This window comes from Equus asinus, chromosome 10, assembly GCF_041296235.1.
Source record: "Equus asinus isolate D_3611 breed Donkey chromosome 10, EquAss-T2T_v2, whole genome shotgun sequence".
Classification (NCBI taxonomy): Eukaryota; Metazoa; Chordata; class Mammalia; order Perissodactyla; family Equidae; genus Equus; species Equus asinus.
In genome coordinates this window covers 55,407,802-55,424,196 of record NC_091799.1, presented here as the reverse complement: position 1 = coordinate 55,424,196, position 16,395 = coordinate 55,407,802, and the positions used below count along the sequence as shown (strand labels likewise).

At 36.7% G+C, this 16,395-nt stretch overlaps 1 long non-coding RNA gene across 1 annotated transcript in view; it reads right to left on the bottom strand.

The window, feature by feature from the left end:
- Positions 1–593: 593 nt before the first annotated feature.
- The window catches only part of LOC123286717 (uncharacterized), a 105,975-nt gene continuing 90,173 nt past the window's right edge, over positions 594–16,395 (bottom strand). The window contains exon 3 of the long non-coding RNA XR_011506428.1: positions 594–1,959. This is a non-coding gene — a long non-coding RNA (uncharacterized lncRNA). The remainder of the gene's footprint in view (positions 1,960–16,395) is intronic.

Genomic DNA, 16,395 nt, shown 5'->3' with positions numbered 1-16,395 from the left:
GATTAATTAAAGGAGCCATACAAAAATTACAGCCATAAAGGGGCTGGCCCCGTGGCTGAGTAGTTAAGTTTGCGCGCTCCGCTGCAGGCGGCCCAGTGTTTCGTTGGTTCGAATCCTGGGCATGGACATGGCACTGCTCATCAAACCACGCTGAGGCAGCGTCCCACATGCCACAACTAGAAGGACCCACAACGAAGAATATACAACTATGTACCGCGGGCTTTGGGGAGAAAAAGGAAAAAATAAAATCTTTTAAAAAAATTACAGCAGTAAAAACACACAGTACAGTATGTTTCCATTTCTGTATAATTCAAGAAAGTGCACAATAAACATTAATGGCATTTTAATGAAATTGTTCCTAATTTAATTACTCGGAACCTCAACTTTCTTATTTCTGAAAGTAGTGTGGGATAGTAAACATAACTTCAGACAGATGTTGCAAGAAATAAATGAAATGTGTGGGCATATTTTGTTGAATCCAAAGAAAATATTCAAAAGTAAAGCTCATGTGTATGTATATGTGTGTGCTTATTTCTATACACTTTTATTTCAAATAAATATGCTCACATACATATAGGTACACAAACACAGACTTATTTTTAACTTAATATTTTACATTGAAAAGAAACTTGAGAGAAAGTTCAAGAGGATAGAAATGGAAAGAATGAACATTTGAGTTTACGTGAAATTAAAAGAATGTAGAAATTTAGACACAAAGATTTAAAGTCAATGTAGATGCAAGTTTAAGTGATGAATTATTTTTCCATTCTACATGCTGCAAACGTGTCAAAATCTGAAGCACATTTGCACTTATGCAATGAGAAATTCTCTAACAGTTAAAGAGGCTGAATATCTCCAAACTGATTTTAAATTTCTTCTTCTACCTAAGGCGGGATTACAATACAAAATGCCTTTACCCAGAGGAAGCTAAATGAATGGAGATACATAATCTCAGTTTCCTGAACAAAATTTTATAGGATAAATGTTTGTATTCAATTTTTAATGCTAATGTAAAATCACCACACTGGTGATTTAAAACAAATTCACTTATGCTTTTACAATTCTGGGGGTCAGAAGCCTGAAGTGGGTCTCATTGGGCTACAATCAAGATGCTTGCAGGGCTGGGTTCCTTCTGGAGGCCACAGGGAAGGATCTATTTACTTTACTATTCCAAGCTCATATTATAGTGCAAAAATATCTAAATACATTTCTTATAATTAACAAATGCTTCATAATGAGGGACAAAATGACAGCTCCTAACTTGTGATATAAGTATGAAATTCCTAATTGTTATGGCAAATGTGCCATGAAGCTGAAGCGTGTAGTGCCCAAGGTTTATATCAAAAGAACTAAGTTCTCCCCTTTGTTGCAGAGGAGAATGGTATTTTCTGTAGATATCAGTGGCTGTGTCTCCACCACAAGTCAATAGTTTGAAGATTCAAGGGATCTAATCCAGAAAGATTGTTCGGTCTTAGACTTTTGAGAAAATTTTAAATCAGAGTTGGGATAAGGGGCTGGGAGGGTAGACCTCTGGAAACCAGCTGAGTTTATGAGAAAGGACTAATAAAGACTGGATTTGCTTGATCCTAACCTGGTCTACTGGGAACACAGAATCTCCAGGGAAACATTTTCTTCTGTTCAGACTAGTGTCCCACAGGGAAATCGTGGGCTTAGAGGTTGGAGTAATAAGAGGGAAATGTGCCTAATGAGCAGACCTTGGGAGCTGTAAGTATCTCCTTGCTGGAGTCCCTCAGCATGCGCAAGTTTGAACTGCATGGGACTTTGCTGTTGTTTTTTGAGTCCATTTGACTATGATACTGGTGCTTCACTCCTTCCTGCTGTCTTGTCTGGGAAAGAGCTTCAGTCTTCATCATCAACCATCCAGGAGGAATTCAGACTTACACGTAGAGACCTTCCCCTCAGACTACCCATCCAAGTGAGTCTGAGACCCAGTAGGTACTGTAGGAAAAGATCAGAGAGAATCAAAGTCAGGTATATTTACTTGAGGCCACCTGACAGCCACTAGCCTAGTCTAGAGCCTAGAGATCTCTACAATTGTTTCCTGGTCTGATTAATTAATCTATTTATGATGCAAAAAAGAGAAGTGAACATTGAACTCACCAACACATGGGTAATCGTTGAAAATTAGGGGATGAAAGCCTAGTTAGAGGAGGGAATGGGAGGCATTAAGTGCTTCCAGTACAAGTAGAACATATCCAAGGAGTTTTTCAATTAAATGGAGTAGGAAAATAGAGTATCATGCATGGAAGAATGTCCAGTGATGTGAGGGTATTTCTTTTTTATGTTTAAGATGGGGCATATTCAAATGTGTTTCCATATTTATAGAAACGATCTAGACCAATGTACTGCTTGCAAATATACCTTCTGCAGTAGTTCATGAGACATATATTTCACAGTATCTTCTTTCACTCTGGACATTCAAATAAAAAAATTATTCAATAAGTTAAAAAGGGCGTGCTAAATAGCTTTACTTTGCAATTATTTCATTACCTGTGACTCCGATATATTTGTGGGTTAGTTATTCATAAGTTTTCTTGACTGTAAATTGTCTGTACAAGTTCTTTACATTTGTATAACGGGATCAGAGGGTTTTTATTCTTATTTTTTATTGCATTTTTCTAAACAAGGAATCGGAGTTTTTTCGTCAATTTTTCTGTTTGTCATTTAAGTATGTATAGATGTGTATGCAGGGAATTGGGAGTGCTTACTAATAAAGTGAGGTCAAATCTATCAGTCATCTCATGTTCTCTCTATTGCTTTTTTAGATTTTATTTTTATGGAAAGAATTTAGGTGTCACTTTTACATTCTTCACTTGCAAATCCTTTCTATAAACAAAAATAAAAGTGAATGTCCTGTATACTTATGCTAATAAATCACCCTTTACACATATTACCAACTAGTTTTCACATTCTGTTATTTCCTTTTTTTAATAAGGAAGATTGGCACTGAACTAACATCTGTTGCCAATCTTCCTCTTTTTTTTTTTCTTTTTTCTGAGGAAGACTAGCCCTGAGCTAACATCCACTGCCAATCCTCCTCTTTTTGCAGAGGAAAATTGTCCCTGAGCTAACATCTGTGTCCATCTTCCTCTATTTTGTATGTTTAATATCTACCTCAGCATGGCTTGAGAAGCGGTAGGTATGTCCATGCCCAGGATCCTAACCGGTGAACCCCGGGCCGCCAAAGCGGAGCGTGTGAACTTCACCGCTGTGCCACTGGGCAGGCCCCCCAATATTCTTCTTTTTGCTTGAGGAAAATTGTCACTGAGCTAACACCTATGCCAATCTCCCTCTATTTTATGTAGGATGCTGCCACAGGGTAGCTTGGCAAGTGGTACTAGGTCCGCGCCTGGGATCCAAACCTGCAAACCGTGGGCCGCCAAAGCAGACAGTGTGAACTTAACCATTACGCCACTGGGCCAGCCCCACATTCTGTCATTTCTTATTCCTTTTGGCCTTAGATCTATCTCTAAAAGTTGCATCACCTTTAACTGTAATCTTGAAGGCATTCTTATTTACCTCTTAAGGATCACCTCTACCTCCCATAAGCATATTTGAATCCACATAGCTTTATATAAGATGAAATTATAACTTAGATGCTGCTTCCTCTCAAATTTTAAAGCCCTTCTATTATATCCTTTTATTTCCAAGTAATTGGAAATTTAATCTGAAATTAGTGACCCATATTCATATCACTAAATTATATTTTATGTCTTTATATATGGAAGTTTTAGATTGTCATTCAATACTGTTTTGATACCACTATACTTAAATATAAAGAGCACTTATGATGGATACAGGATACTATTATGATTTTGTATAAAAGCATATGAATATGTATATGTGCATAATACAGGAAGAGAAGTTTTTTAAAAAGCTAAAAACTTACACAATAAAGATTGTCAGTAGGAATGAAATTAGATTAAGTCTTTCTTTGTGTCTACTTTTCCTTCTTACACAATAATATCTCATTGACTTACCCCCAATCACTTCGAGTAATGCTGACTCATAATTTCAGTGTGTACATAAGATTCCAATGTGTGGCTGTGCTATTCACACTTTGAAGGCGTTACATATACTTTCTCACTATATTGCTATTATAACATTATAAAAAAATATTTTGAGATTGTTATGTACTATTGTGACCTCCCATCTGGCCATGACGAATTCAAAGTTGGCAAATATTAGAATTTTGGATTATACATCTTCTATTCAAGAAAATTCATGTCAAAAAAAGATTAAATCAAATATTTACTAACATTTCTTCTACTTTTAAGTGGATTCACTTTAATTGAACTTTTTCAGGTTTATTTATCCTCAAATAAGAACTTTTTAAAATTATTTTATTGAGGTCATATGGTTTATAACATTGTGCTGCTTCAGGTGTACATTATTATATATCAATTTTTGTATAGAATGAATCCTGCTCACCACCAACTGTACACCTTATACAATGTTGTATGTCAATTCTATCCCAGTAGAGCTGGAAAACACAAAATAAAACAAAATATATAATTTGTAGAATTGAAGGAGTCATACAAAAATTGAGAGCACATAATGCTTGATTCTTTTTGTACATATTCAAGGGAGTGAATAGTAAGCTTTCACTATTTCATTATTTAAATGTGAAAAATTTAAAATCCCTCAGACTCAATTTCCTTATTTCTTTATTTTATTGAGTTCATGGTGGTTTATAACATTGTGATTTCAGGTGTACATTGTTGTTTATCAGTTTCTGTATAGATTGCATCATGCTCACCACAATAGTCTAATTTTTGTCCATCACCATACATAGGTGCCCCTTTATCACTTTTGCCTACCTCCAACCCTCTTCACACATGGTAACCACTAATCTGTTCTCTTTATCCATGTGTTTGTTTATCTTCCACATATGAGTGAAATCATGTGGTATTTTTCTTTCTCTGTCTGGCTTATTTTGCTTAACCTAATACCCTCAACGTTCATTCGTGTTGTTGCAAATGGGATGATATCATCTTTTTTATGGCTGAGTAGTATTCCATTGAATATATAGATACCGCATCTTCTTTATCCATTCATCAGTTGAAGGACATGGGTTACTTCCACGTCTTGGCTATTGTGATAATGCTGCAATGAAAATAGGGGTGCATAAATCTGTTTGAATTGTTTATTTCATGCTCTTTGGGTAAGTACCCAGTAGTGGGATAGCTCAATCATGTGGTATTTCTATTATTAATTTTTTGAGAAACCTCTATACTGTTACCCATAGTGGCTGCACCAGGTGCCACTCCAACAGCAGTGTATGCAGGCTCCCTTTTCTCCACATCCTCTCCAACATTTGTTGTTTTTGGTCTTGGTAATTATAGCCATTCTGACTGGTGTAAGGTGACATCTCATTGTAGGGGTTTTTTTTAAAGATTTTTCCTTTTTCTTCCCAAAGCCCCCAGGTACATAGTTGTGTATTTTTAGTTGTGAGTCCTTCTAGTTGTGGCATGTGGGATGCCACCTCAGCATGGCTTGATGAGCAGTACCATGTCTAAGCCCAGGATTCAAACCAGAGAAACCCTGGGCCACCAAAGCGGAGCATGTGAACTTAACTGCTCAGCCACAGGGCTGGCCCCTCGTGATAGTTTTGATTTGCATTTCCCTAATGATAAGTGATGTTGAGCATCTTTTCATGTGCCTGTTGGCCATCTGTATTTTTCTTTGAAAAAAAATTTTTTGGATAAATGTCTGTTCATATCTTCTGCCCATTTTTTGATTGGATTGTTTGGTTTTTTTATTGCTGAGTTGTATGAGTTCTTTATATATTTTGGAAATTAAACTTTGTTGGATATATGATTTGCAAATATTTTCTCCCATTTTGTGGATTGCTTTTTCACTTTGTTCATGGTTTCCTTTGCCTTATGGAAGCTTGTTAGTCTGATGAAGTCCCATTTGTTTATTTTTCTTCTGTTTCGCTTGCTTGAGTAGACATGAGATTCAAAAAGATACTGCTAAGACCGATGTTAAAGAGCATACTGCTTATATATTCTTCCAGGAGCTTCATGGTTTCAGGTCTTACATTCAAGTCTTTAATCCATTTTGAGTTAATTTTTGTGTATGGTATAAGATAATGGTCTACTTTCATTCTTTGCATGTGGCTGTCCAGTTTTCCCAGTACTATTTGTTGAAGAGACTTTCCTTTCTCCATTGTATGTTCTTGGCTCCTTTGTCAAAGATGAGCTGTTCAAAAATGTGTGATTTTATTTTGAGGCTTTCACTTCTGTTCCACTGATCTGTGTCTGTTTTTCTGCCAGTACCATGCTGTTTTGATTACTATGGCTTTGTAGAATATTTTGAAGTCAGGGATTGTGATGCCTCAGCTTTGTTCTTTTTTCTCAAGATTGCTTTGGCTATTTGGGGTTTTTTGTTGTTTCATATAAATTTTAGGATTCTTTGTTCTATTTCTCTGAAGAATGTCATTGGGATTCTGATTGGGATTGTATTGAATCTGTAGATAGCTTTAGGTAATATGGACATTTTAGCTATGTTTATTCTTCCAATCCATGAGCATGGAATATCTTTCCATTTCTTTATGTCTTCAATTTCTTTCAATAATGTTATAGTTTTCAGTGTATAGGTCTTTCACCTCCTTGATTAAATTTATTCCTAGACATTTTATTCTTTTTGTTGTTATTGTAAATGGAATTGTATTCTTGACTTCTCTTTCTGCTAGTTCATTATTACTGTATAGAAATGCAACAGAATTCTCCAGAGAAACCATCTGGTCTTGGACTTTTGCTTTTTGGGAGGTTTTTGATTACTGTTTCAATTCTTTTAATTATGATTGGTCTATTCATATTCTCTATTTCATCTTGATTCAGTTTTGGGAGGTTGTATGAGTCTAAGAATTTATCCACTTCTTCTAGGTTATCCAATTTGTTGGCATAGTTTTTCATAGTATTCTCTTATAATTCTTTGTATTTCTGCTGTATCCATTGTCATTTCTCCTCTTTCATTTCTAATTTTATTTATTTGAGCCTTCTCTCTTCTTTTCTTGGTGAGTCTGGATAAGAGTTTGTCAATTTTGTTTGTCTTTTCAAAGAACCAGCTCTTAGTTTCATTGATCCTCTCTACTGCTTTTTTAGTCTCTACTTCATTTATTTCTGCTCTAATTTTTATTACTTGTTTATTCTTTGTTCTATTTTTGTGAAGAATATCATTGGAGTTCTGATGGGGATTGCATTGAATCTGTAGATTGCTTTGGGTAGTATGGAGATTTTAACTATGTTTATTCTCCCAATCTATGTGCATGGAATCTCTCTCCATCTCTTTATGTCATTATCTATTTCTTTTAATAATGTCTTATAGTTTTCATTGTATAAGTCCTTCACCTCCTTATTAAGTTTATTCCTATGTACTTTATTCTTTTTTTGTGATTGTAAATGGAATTGTATTCTTTATTCTCTTCCTGTAAGTTGGTTATTAGAGTACAGAAATGCAGCTGATTTTTGCAAGTTGATTTTGTACCCTGCAACTTTACTGTAGTTGTTAATTATTTCTAATAGTTTTCCGATGGATTCTTTAGGGTTTTCTATATGTAAGATCATGTCATCTCCAAACAGTGAGACTTTCACTTCTTCACTCCCTATTTGGATTCCTTTTATTCCTTTCTCTTGCCTAATAGCTCTGGCCAAAACCTCCAGTACTATGTTGAATAAGAGTGGTGATAGTGGGCCCCCTGCTCTTGTTCCTGTTCTCACAGGGATGACATTCAGTTTTTCCCAGTTGTATGATGTTGGCTGTGGGTTTGTCATATATGGCCTTTATTATGTTGAGGTAATTTCCTTCTATCCCCATTTTGTTAAGAGTTTTTATCATAAATGGCTATTGGATCTTGTCAAGTGTTTTCTCTGTATCTATTGAGATGATCGTGTGGTTTTTATTCCTCATTTTGTTAATGTGGTTTATCACATTGATTGAATTGCAGATATTGAACCATCCCTGTGTCCCTGGTATGAATCCCACTTGATCATGAGGTATGATCTTTTTGATGTTTGCTGTACTTTTGTTGCCAATATTTTGTTGAGGATTTTTGCATCTATATTCATCAGCGATATTGGCCTGTAGTTTTCCTTTTTTGTGTTGTCCTTGTCAGGCTTTGGTATCAGAGTGATGTTGGCCTTATAGAATGTGTTAGGAAGTGTTCCATCTTCCCTAATTTTTTTGAATAGCTTGAGAAGGATATGTATTAATTCCTCTCTGAAAGTTTGGTAGAATTCCCCAGGGAAGCCATCTGGTCCTGGGGTTTTATTCTTTGGGATGCTTTTGATTACTGTTTGAATCTCTTTATTTCTGATTGGTCTATTCAGATTCTCTGTTTCTTCTTCATTCAGCTTTGGGAGGTTATACGAGTCTAAGAATTTAACCACTTCTTCTAGATTGTCCATTTTGTTGGCATATAGTTTTTCATAGTATTCTTTTATAATCCATTGTATTTCTGCAGAGTCTGTTGTTATTTCTCCTCTTTCATTTCTGATTTTATTTATCTGAGCTTTCTCTCTTTTTTTTCTTTGTAAGTCTAGCTAGGGGGTTGTCAATTTTATCTTCTCAAAGAACCAGCTCTTTGTTTCATTGATCCTTTCTACTGCCTTTTTTGTTTCAACAGCACTTATTTCTGCTCTGATTTTTATTATTTCTCTCCTTCTGCTGGCTTTGGGCTTTGTTTATTCTTCTTTTTCTAATTCAATTAGCTGTAGTTTGAGATTGTTTATTTCAGTTTTTTCTTGTTTGTTAAGGTAAGCCTATGCTGTGAAGAGTTTCCTTCTTAATAGAGGTTTGCTGCATCTCGTATGAGTTGGTATGGTATGTTTTCATTTTCATTTGTCTCCAGATATTTTTTTATTTCTCCTTTAATTTCTTCAATGATCCATTGGTTGTTCAATAGCATGTTGTTTAGTCTCCACATCTTTGTCCTTTTCTCAGCTTTTTCTTGTAATTAATTTCTAGCTTTATAGCATTGTGATCAGAAAAGATGCTTGTTATCATTTCAATCTTAAATTTATTGAGGTTTGCCTTGTTTCCCAACATATGGTCTATTCTTGAGACTGTTTCATGCACGCTTGAGGAGAATGTGTATTCTACTGTTTTGGGATGGAGTGTTCTATATATGTCTATTAAGGCCATCTGGTCAGGCTCTTCATTTAATTCCACTGTTTCCTTTTGATTTGCTATCTGGATGATCTATCCATTGATATGAGTGGGGTGTTGAGGCCTGTTTCTTGGGAGGTTTTTGATTACTGTTTCAATCTCTATACTTGTGATTGGTCTGTTCAGATTCTCTGTGTCTTCTTGATTCAGTTTCGGGAGGTTGTATGAGTCTAGGAATTCATCCACTTCTTCTAGGTTATCCAATTTGTGGGCATGTAGTTTTTCATAGTATTCTCTTATAATTCTTTCTATTTCTGCAGTATCTGTTGTAATTTCTCCTCTTTCATTTCTAATTTTATTTATTTGACCTTTCTCTCTTGTTTTCTTGATGAGCCTGGCTAGGGGTTTGTCAATTTTGTTTATCTTCTCAAAGAACCAGCTCTTAGTTTCATTGATCTTTTTTACTTTTTTTTTTAGTCTCTATTTTGTTTATTTCTGCTCTGACTTTTATTATTTCCCTTCTTCTGCTGACTTTGGGCTTTGTCTGTTCTTATTTTTCTAGCTCTGTTAGGTGCATTTTAATATTACTTATTTGAGATTTTTGTTGTTTGTTAAGGTGGGCCTGTTTTGCTATGAATTTCCCTGTTATGATCACTTTTGATGCATCCCATAAGAGTTTGTATGTTATATTTTCCTTTTCATTTGTCTTCAGGAATTTTTTAATTTATCCTTTGATTTCTTCATTGATCCAATTGTCGTTCAGTAGCATGTTGTTTAGTCTCCACATATGTGTGACATTCCCAGCTTTTTCTTGTAGCTGATTTCTGATTTCATAGCATTGTGCTCAGAAAAGATGCTTCGTATGATTTCAATCTTCTTAAACTTATTGAGGCTTGCCTTGTTTCCCAACATATGGTCTATATTTGAAAATGTTCCATGTGCACTTGATAAGAATGTGTTTTCTGCTGTTTTGGGATGGAATGTTCTAGATATGTCTATTAAGCCCATTTGGCTTAGTGTTTCATTTAAATCCACTGTTTGCTTATTGACTTTCTGTCTGGATGATCCACCCATTGATACAAGTGGGATGTTGAGGTTCACTACTATTATTGCATTGGTGTTATTTTCTCCCTTTAAGTCTACTAGCAGTTGCTCTATGTACTTTGGTGTTCTTGTGTTAAGTGCATATATATTCATAAGTGTTATGTCCTCTTAGTGGAAAGTCCCTTTTATCGTTATAGCCTGTGCCTCTTTGTCTCTCCTGGTCTTTTTTATCTTGAAGTCTGCTTTTTGATATAAGTATGGTAACATCTGCTTTCTTTTGTCTACCATTGCTTGAAGTATGGTCCCCCATCCCTTAACTCTAAGCCTATGTTTGTCTTTGGAGTTGAGATGTGTTTCTTGGAGGGAGTATTATGTTGGGTCTTGTTTTTTAATGCATCCAGCTACTCTGTGTCTTTTGATTACAGCATTCCATCCATTTACATTTAGAGTGATTATTGATATTTGAGGGCTTAATATTGCCATTTTATCTCTTGTTTCATGGTTGTTCTATATTTCCATTGTTTCTCTCCCCTTGTATTCCTGACTGCCATTTCAGTTTGGTGGTTTTATCAGTTTTCTCTCTATTTATGAATGTGACTCTGCTCTGATTTTTTGTTTAGTGGTTACCATGAGGTTTGCATAAAAGATGTCATAGATGAGATAGTCCATTTTCTGATAGTCACTTATCACCATTTGCCTAAGAGGATTCCATCTTTTTCCTCTTCCCCTTCTGAGTTACTGTTGTCACAAATTATTCTTTCTGTGTGTTGTGAGTTTGTGACTAAATTGAGGTCTTTATAGTTACTTTCGATGCTTTTCTTCCCTTTATCTTTTATGTTATAATTAAGTGTTTACTAAGCTGTTCTGATAGAGAGCTGCAGTTTCTTGATTTTATCTGCCTATTTATCTCCTTGTGCAAAGTTTTGTAATCTTTTGCCTTTTTGTTTCAGGGATAAAGGCTTTCTTTATCATTTCTTGTAAGTGAGATCTAGTGGTGAAGAAATCTCTTAGCTTTTGTTTATCTAGGAAAGGTTTCATTTCTCCATTGTATCTGAGGGATAGCTTCACTGAGTAGAGTATTCTTGGCTAAAAGTTTCTGTCTTTCAGTATTTTTAATATATCATTCTGTACTCAACTAGCCTGTAAGGTTTCCACCCAGAAATCTGCTGAAAGCCTGATAGGGGTTTCTTTGTAGATTATTTTCTTCTGCCTTGCTTCCCTTACTATTTTTTTCTTTGTTGTTCACTTTGGCAGTTTTACTTTGTATGCCTTGGAGAAGGTCTTTTTGCATTGATGTAATTAGGAGTTCTACTGGCTTCATGTACTTGTAAGTCCAGTGCCTTCCCCAGGTTTTGGAAGTTCTCAGCTATTATTTCTTTGAACAATCTCTATGCTCCTTCCTCCCTCTTTTCTCCCTCTAGAATATCTATAATCCTTATATTGTTTTTTTCTAATTGAGTGAAATATTTCTCATGATTTCCTTCATTTTTTAAAAATCTTAGTTCTCTCTCCCCCTCCACCTGAAGCCTTTCTATATTTCTATCCTCTAAATCACTAATTCTATCCTCCATAAAGTCAGCTCTATTTTTTAAGGATTCTAGATTATTTTCTATCTCATTGTTTGTGTTCATATCCAGAATTTGTTTGGGTTTTTTTTTAATAGTTTCAATCTCTTTGGTGAAATATTTCCTCTGCTCATTAATTTTATTCCTTAGCTCATTGAACTGTCTTTCTGAGTTTTCTTGTAACTCATTGAGTTTCTTTAGACAGGTATTTTGAATTCATTGTCATTTAGATTGTAAATTTCTGTGACTTCACAGTTGGTTTCTGGAGACTTGTCATTTTCCTTCTGCTCTGAATTGTTACTTAGTTTTTCATGTTCTTTGATCAACTAATACTTTGCTGGCACATTTGTGGCAGTATCAGGTTGCAGATTCCACCTGCTACAAGTAGGAGGCAGCAAGAGCTGTGTTTCTGATCCTACCTCACCTGCTGGAAGTTGTGCAGGTACAGTGGGTGATCCTGTAGGCTGGGCTAGTGTTCACACACATGCTGAATTGCTGCCACATCTGTTTACAGTCACATCAGCCACTGTGCTTGGTGGGTGGGGTTTCTTCACGGGGGTATGAGCTGGGGCCAATTGTTAGGGCCATGGTGGCATATTGGGCACTCCCATCAGCTAGGAAAGCATTCATGTGCATGCACAGGTGTACTGCCCCCTCTTCTGACACTCACACCAAGGCATGTTTCCCCTGGTGGGACTTCAGCAACACAGTGGGCACTTCCACCAGTGGGGAAAGTGCTCATGCACGTGCATGCAGAACTGCCACTGCCTCTTCTCACAATTGTACTGAGGCACATTCCCAGTGGCAGGGCTGTGGTGCCTCAGTGGGCACTCCTGCTGGGCTGTTTGCCTGCAGTCTGGGCTGTCCCCACTTCACCTTACAGTAGTGCCAGCCACCATGTGAAGATCTGCAAGCTGAATCATTGCTGCAAGGAAGGGGGAGTGGAGTGCTCACCTATCTCCACTGCTTTCCAGGGGTACAGTCCACCCACCTTCATGTGTATAGCTGCATGGATCTCTCAGGCATCCTGTTGTGCTGCATGGGTATCCCCCTTTGGTCAATGAATGTCTGCTTAGTTGTAATTCAGAGGTGGGAGAGATAAAGAGAAGAGCTCACTCCACCATGTTTCTGATGAGACTCTCCTCAGTTTGCTTATTTCTGAATGTAATGTGGGACAATAAATATATCATATGGATGTCTGAAGGAATAAATAAAATGTGTGGAGACACTATGTTGAATTCAAAGAAAATGTTCAAGGGTAAAACATGTTTGTGTGTATAAGTGTGTGTGTTTGTTCACATTCTCTTTCAAATAACCACATTCACACACACATATGTACACAGACAGATGAATTTCTAATCCTACCTTTTAAGTTTATTGGAAACTAGAAAAGAGGTTGGAGAGACTAGATATAAAAAGAATAAATAAGTCTATTGTTTAAATTAACATGACACTAAAAGAATGGAGGAATTTAGACACAAAATTTGGAGTAGAATGAGTAATTTTAACAAGGAATTACTTCTTCTATCTTAATGCCTCAAAGGATTCAAAGTCAGAACCACATTTGCATTTCTACAATGGGGAATTCTCTGTATCAGCTAATGGAGCTGAATAGCTCCAAATTGGCTTTAGATTTCTACTTTTACTTAAGGTAGGATGCCAATACAAAATGACTTTACCCAAGTGAAGCTAAATGAATGAATTGAGAGGCTTAAATTCAGTTTCCTCAGACAAACTTTTACTGGATAAAAATCTGTATTAGTTTCCTATTGCTGCTATAACAAATTACCACACTGAAATGAAAACAAAACAAAATAAAATTCTCGTCTTACAGTTTGGGGTGTCAGAAGATTTTAAGAGTCTTATAGAGTGAAAATAATGAAGTCTGCACATCTGGGTTCCTTCTGAAGGTTCCAGGTGAGGGTCTGATTACATTCCTATACCATTTTCTGGGGACCACCTGCATTCCTTGGCTCATGGTCTTTTCCCCTAACTTCAAAACCAGCAGCTGAACATCAACTCTCTCTCTCAACCCAACTCTTCCACCTCTTTCTTCCACATTTAGAGAACCAGGTGACTAACTTAGTCCCACCTGGATAATCGTGGCTAATCTTTATTAAGGTCAGCTGACTAGCAATCATTTCATTTGCCACCTTAAATACCCCTTGCTTTATGAAATAACATATCAAAGGTTCTTGTAATTAGGATTTAGACATCTTTTGGAGGTCCTTATTCTGCTTCCTACAAAGTAACTTTCAGAAGTATATTATTTGGTGTCACTCAATGTCCCTTATACAAAGAAAGAAACAGAATTTATCACAGACTCAGGAGTGAGTGAATACACTTTTCTTTCAAAATTACATGCAATGACTATTTTTGGTGGAGAAGTCCTGAAACAACCTACATCTGACCCTGATACAGGACCACAGCATTTTTACTCAAAGAGTGGTCCACAGATTAGGATCTGCAGGATCAACATCACCCAGGAGCTTGTTAGAAATGCAGAGTATCTGGGTCCACAGGAGACCTGCTGAATCAGAATCTGCATTTGAACTAGAATCCCTGGGGACTCATGTGCACATTGGAGTTGGAGAAACGCTGGTCTTGAGTGGGTTTTCTTACCTTCTCACTATTGACATTTGAGGATGGATCAGTATTTGTGTAGTGTGTTGTCCTGTGAATTTTAGGTGATTAGCAGCATTCCAATATTGCCAAGTACCAACTATCAGTCATCTCTGATTGAGAACCACTGGCCCAATGTTCCAGCACTGAAAGCATTTTGACAGAGTTCCAAACAAGACCTCATGCCTTCCTCACTTTGTAAAGGTGGACAGATCACTAAACCCCTCTGAGCCCCATTTATACAATGGAGAATGGAGTTCATAAAATACTACCTCACAAAATGGCCTTTTGTAAAAATTAAATGAGGCAATCCCTACAAGGTGCTAAGTTCAGGTTATCTGGCATAAAAAGATCTAAATAGATCTCCTACAATTAACTAATATTTCATAATGAGGGATAAAATGACAGTTCTGAACTTGTGATATAAGTACAAAACTACTAATTGTTTAGGCAAATGTGTCACAAAGAATTTAGTGCCCAAGATTTTCTACCAAAGGAACAAAGTTCTCCCCCTTGTTGAAGAGTGGAATAGCAATTTTAAGGAGATGCCAGGGGCTGTGTCCCCACCACAGTTCAGTGTTTGAAGATCCAAGGGATCTAACCCACAGGTCTTCAGTCTTTGACTTTGAACATAAGTTAAATTCAGGATTGTGATAAGTTGTGAGACAGTAGATCTCTCTCTCTCTCTCTCAAGGGCAGTAGACTTTATGGAGGAGTAATAACAACTGAATTCACCTGACTTCTAACTTGGTCTTAGAAACAGAGCATCAGCAGGAATAATTTCTTTGAGTCCCCTGGGGAAATGATATGCTCAGAGGTGGGAGTAACATTGGAAAGAGAGCCTAATGAGCAGACATAGGGAGCTGTAAATATCTCCTCTGCTGTAGTCCCTCAGTGTGCAACCTTGAGCTGAACAAGTCATGGTTGTTGCTTATGGATTTCTAAGACTGGGTAGGAACTGAATTTTGACTACTTCCTGCTGTCGTCTCTGGGAACAGAGCTTCATTCTCCATTATCAACCATCCAGGGAGAAATTCAGACTTCCATACAGAGACCTTCCTCTCAGAGACCCCATCCAGGTGAATCCAGGTGCCCAGTAGTTACTTCAAGAAAGGTTCAGGAGCTTGTTCCGCAGCCAAGTAGTTAAGTTCACACGCTCTGCTTCAGCAGCCCTGGGTTTTGCCAGTTCAGATCCTAGGCGCAGACATGGCACCATTCATTAGGCCATGTTGAGGTGGCGTCCCACAGAGCACAACCAGAAGGACCTACAACTAGAATATACAACTATGTACTAGCAGGCTTTGAGGAGAAGAAGAAAAAAAGAAGATTGGCAACAGATGTTAGCTCAGGTGCCGATCTTAAAAAAAAATGTGGAGGACTTTTATCTGAGGTCACCTGAGAGCCTGACCAGCCTAGCCAAGAGCCAAGAAAATGCCACGGTTGTTTGCTACCGAGACTAATTAATTTGTAATGAATTTATTTAGTATGTTTTTAAATGTGCATTTGGAGCTCAGAAATACAAGGATCACTGTTACAATTAAGTGATGAAAAAAGAATGGGAGGCATAAAGTGGTTCAGGTAAAATTAGACATATCAGAAAATTAGATAAATCAGACATATCAGAGTTTTGAAGTTAAGAGGAGTTGTAAAATACAGTCTTAGGTGTGGAGGCCTGTGCAGTGAGCTGGGGGCATTTTTTTAAATGTTTAAGATGAGTGTATTTCAGCATGTTCTGTATTTATTAGAAATTCCTGACCGAGGAGTTAGATATTACTTTGCAACAATAGTTCTTGAGACATACCTTTCACAGTATCATCTCATTTGTTGGCTATTCACATGAAAATAATGTATGTAATATGCAAAAAGAGGTATGTTAATGAGCTTTACTTGAAAATTATTTCCTTACCTAGAGGTGAGGAAACAATGGAGACATTTGAGAGGAATTCATCCTCACCTCATCACCAGTGATGACCATTCATTTACTAACTGGAAGAAACTATGTTCACCTTCTTATGTATATTGACTAAATCTG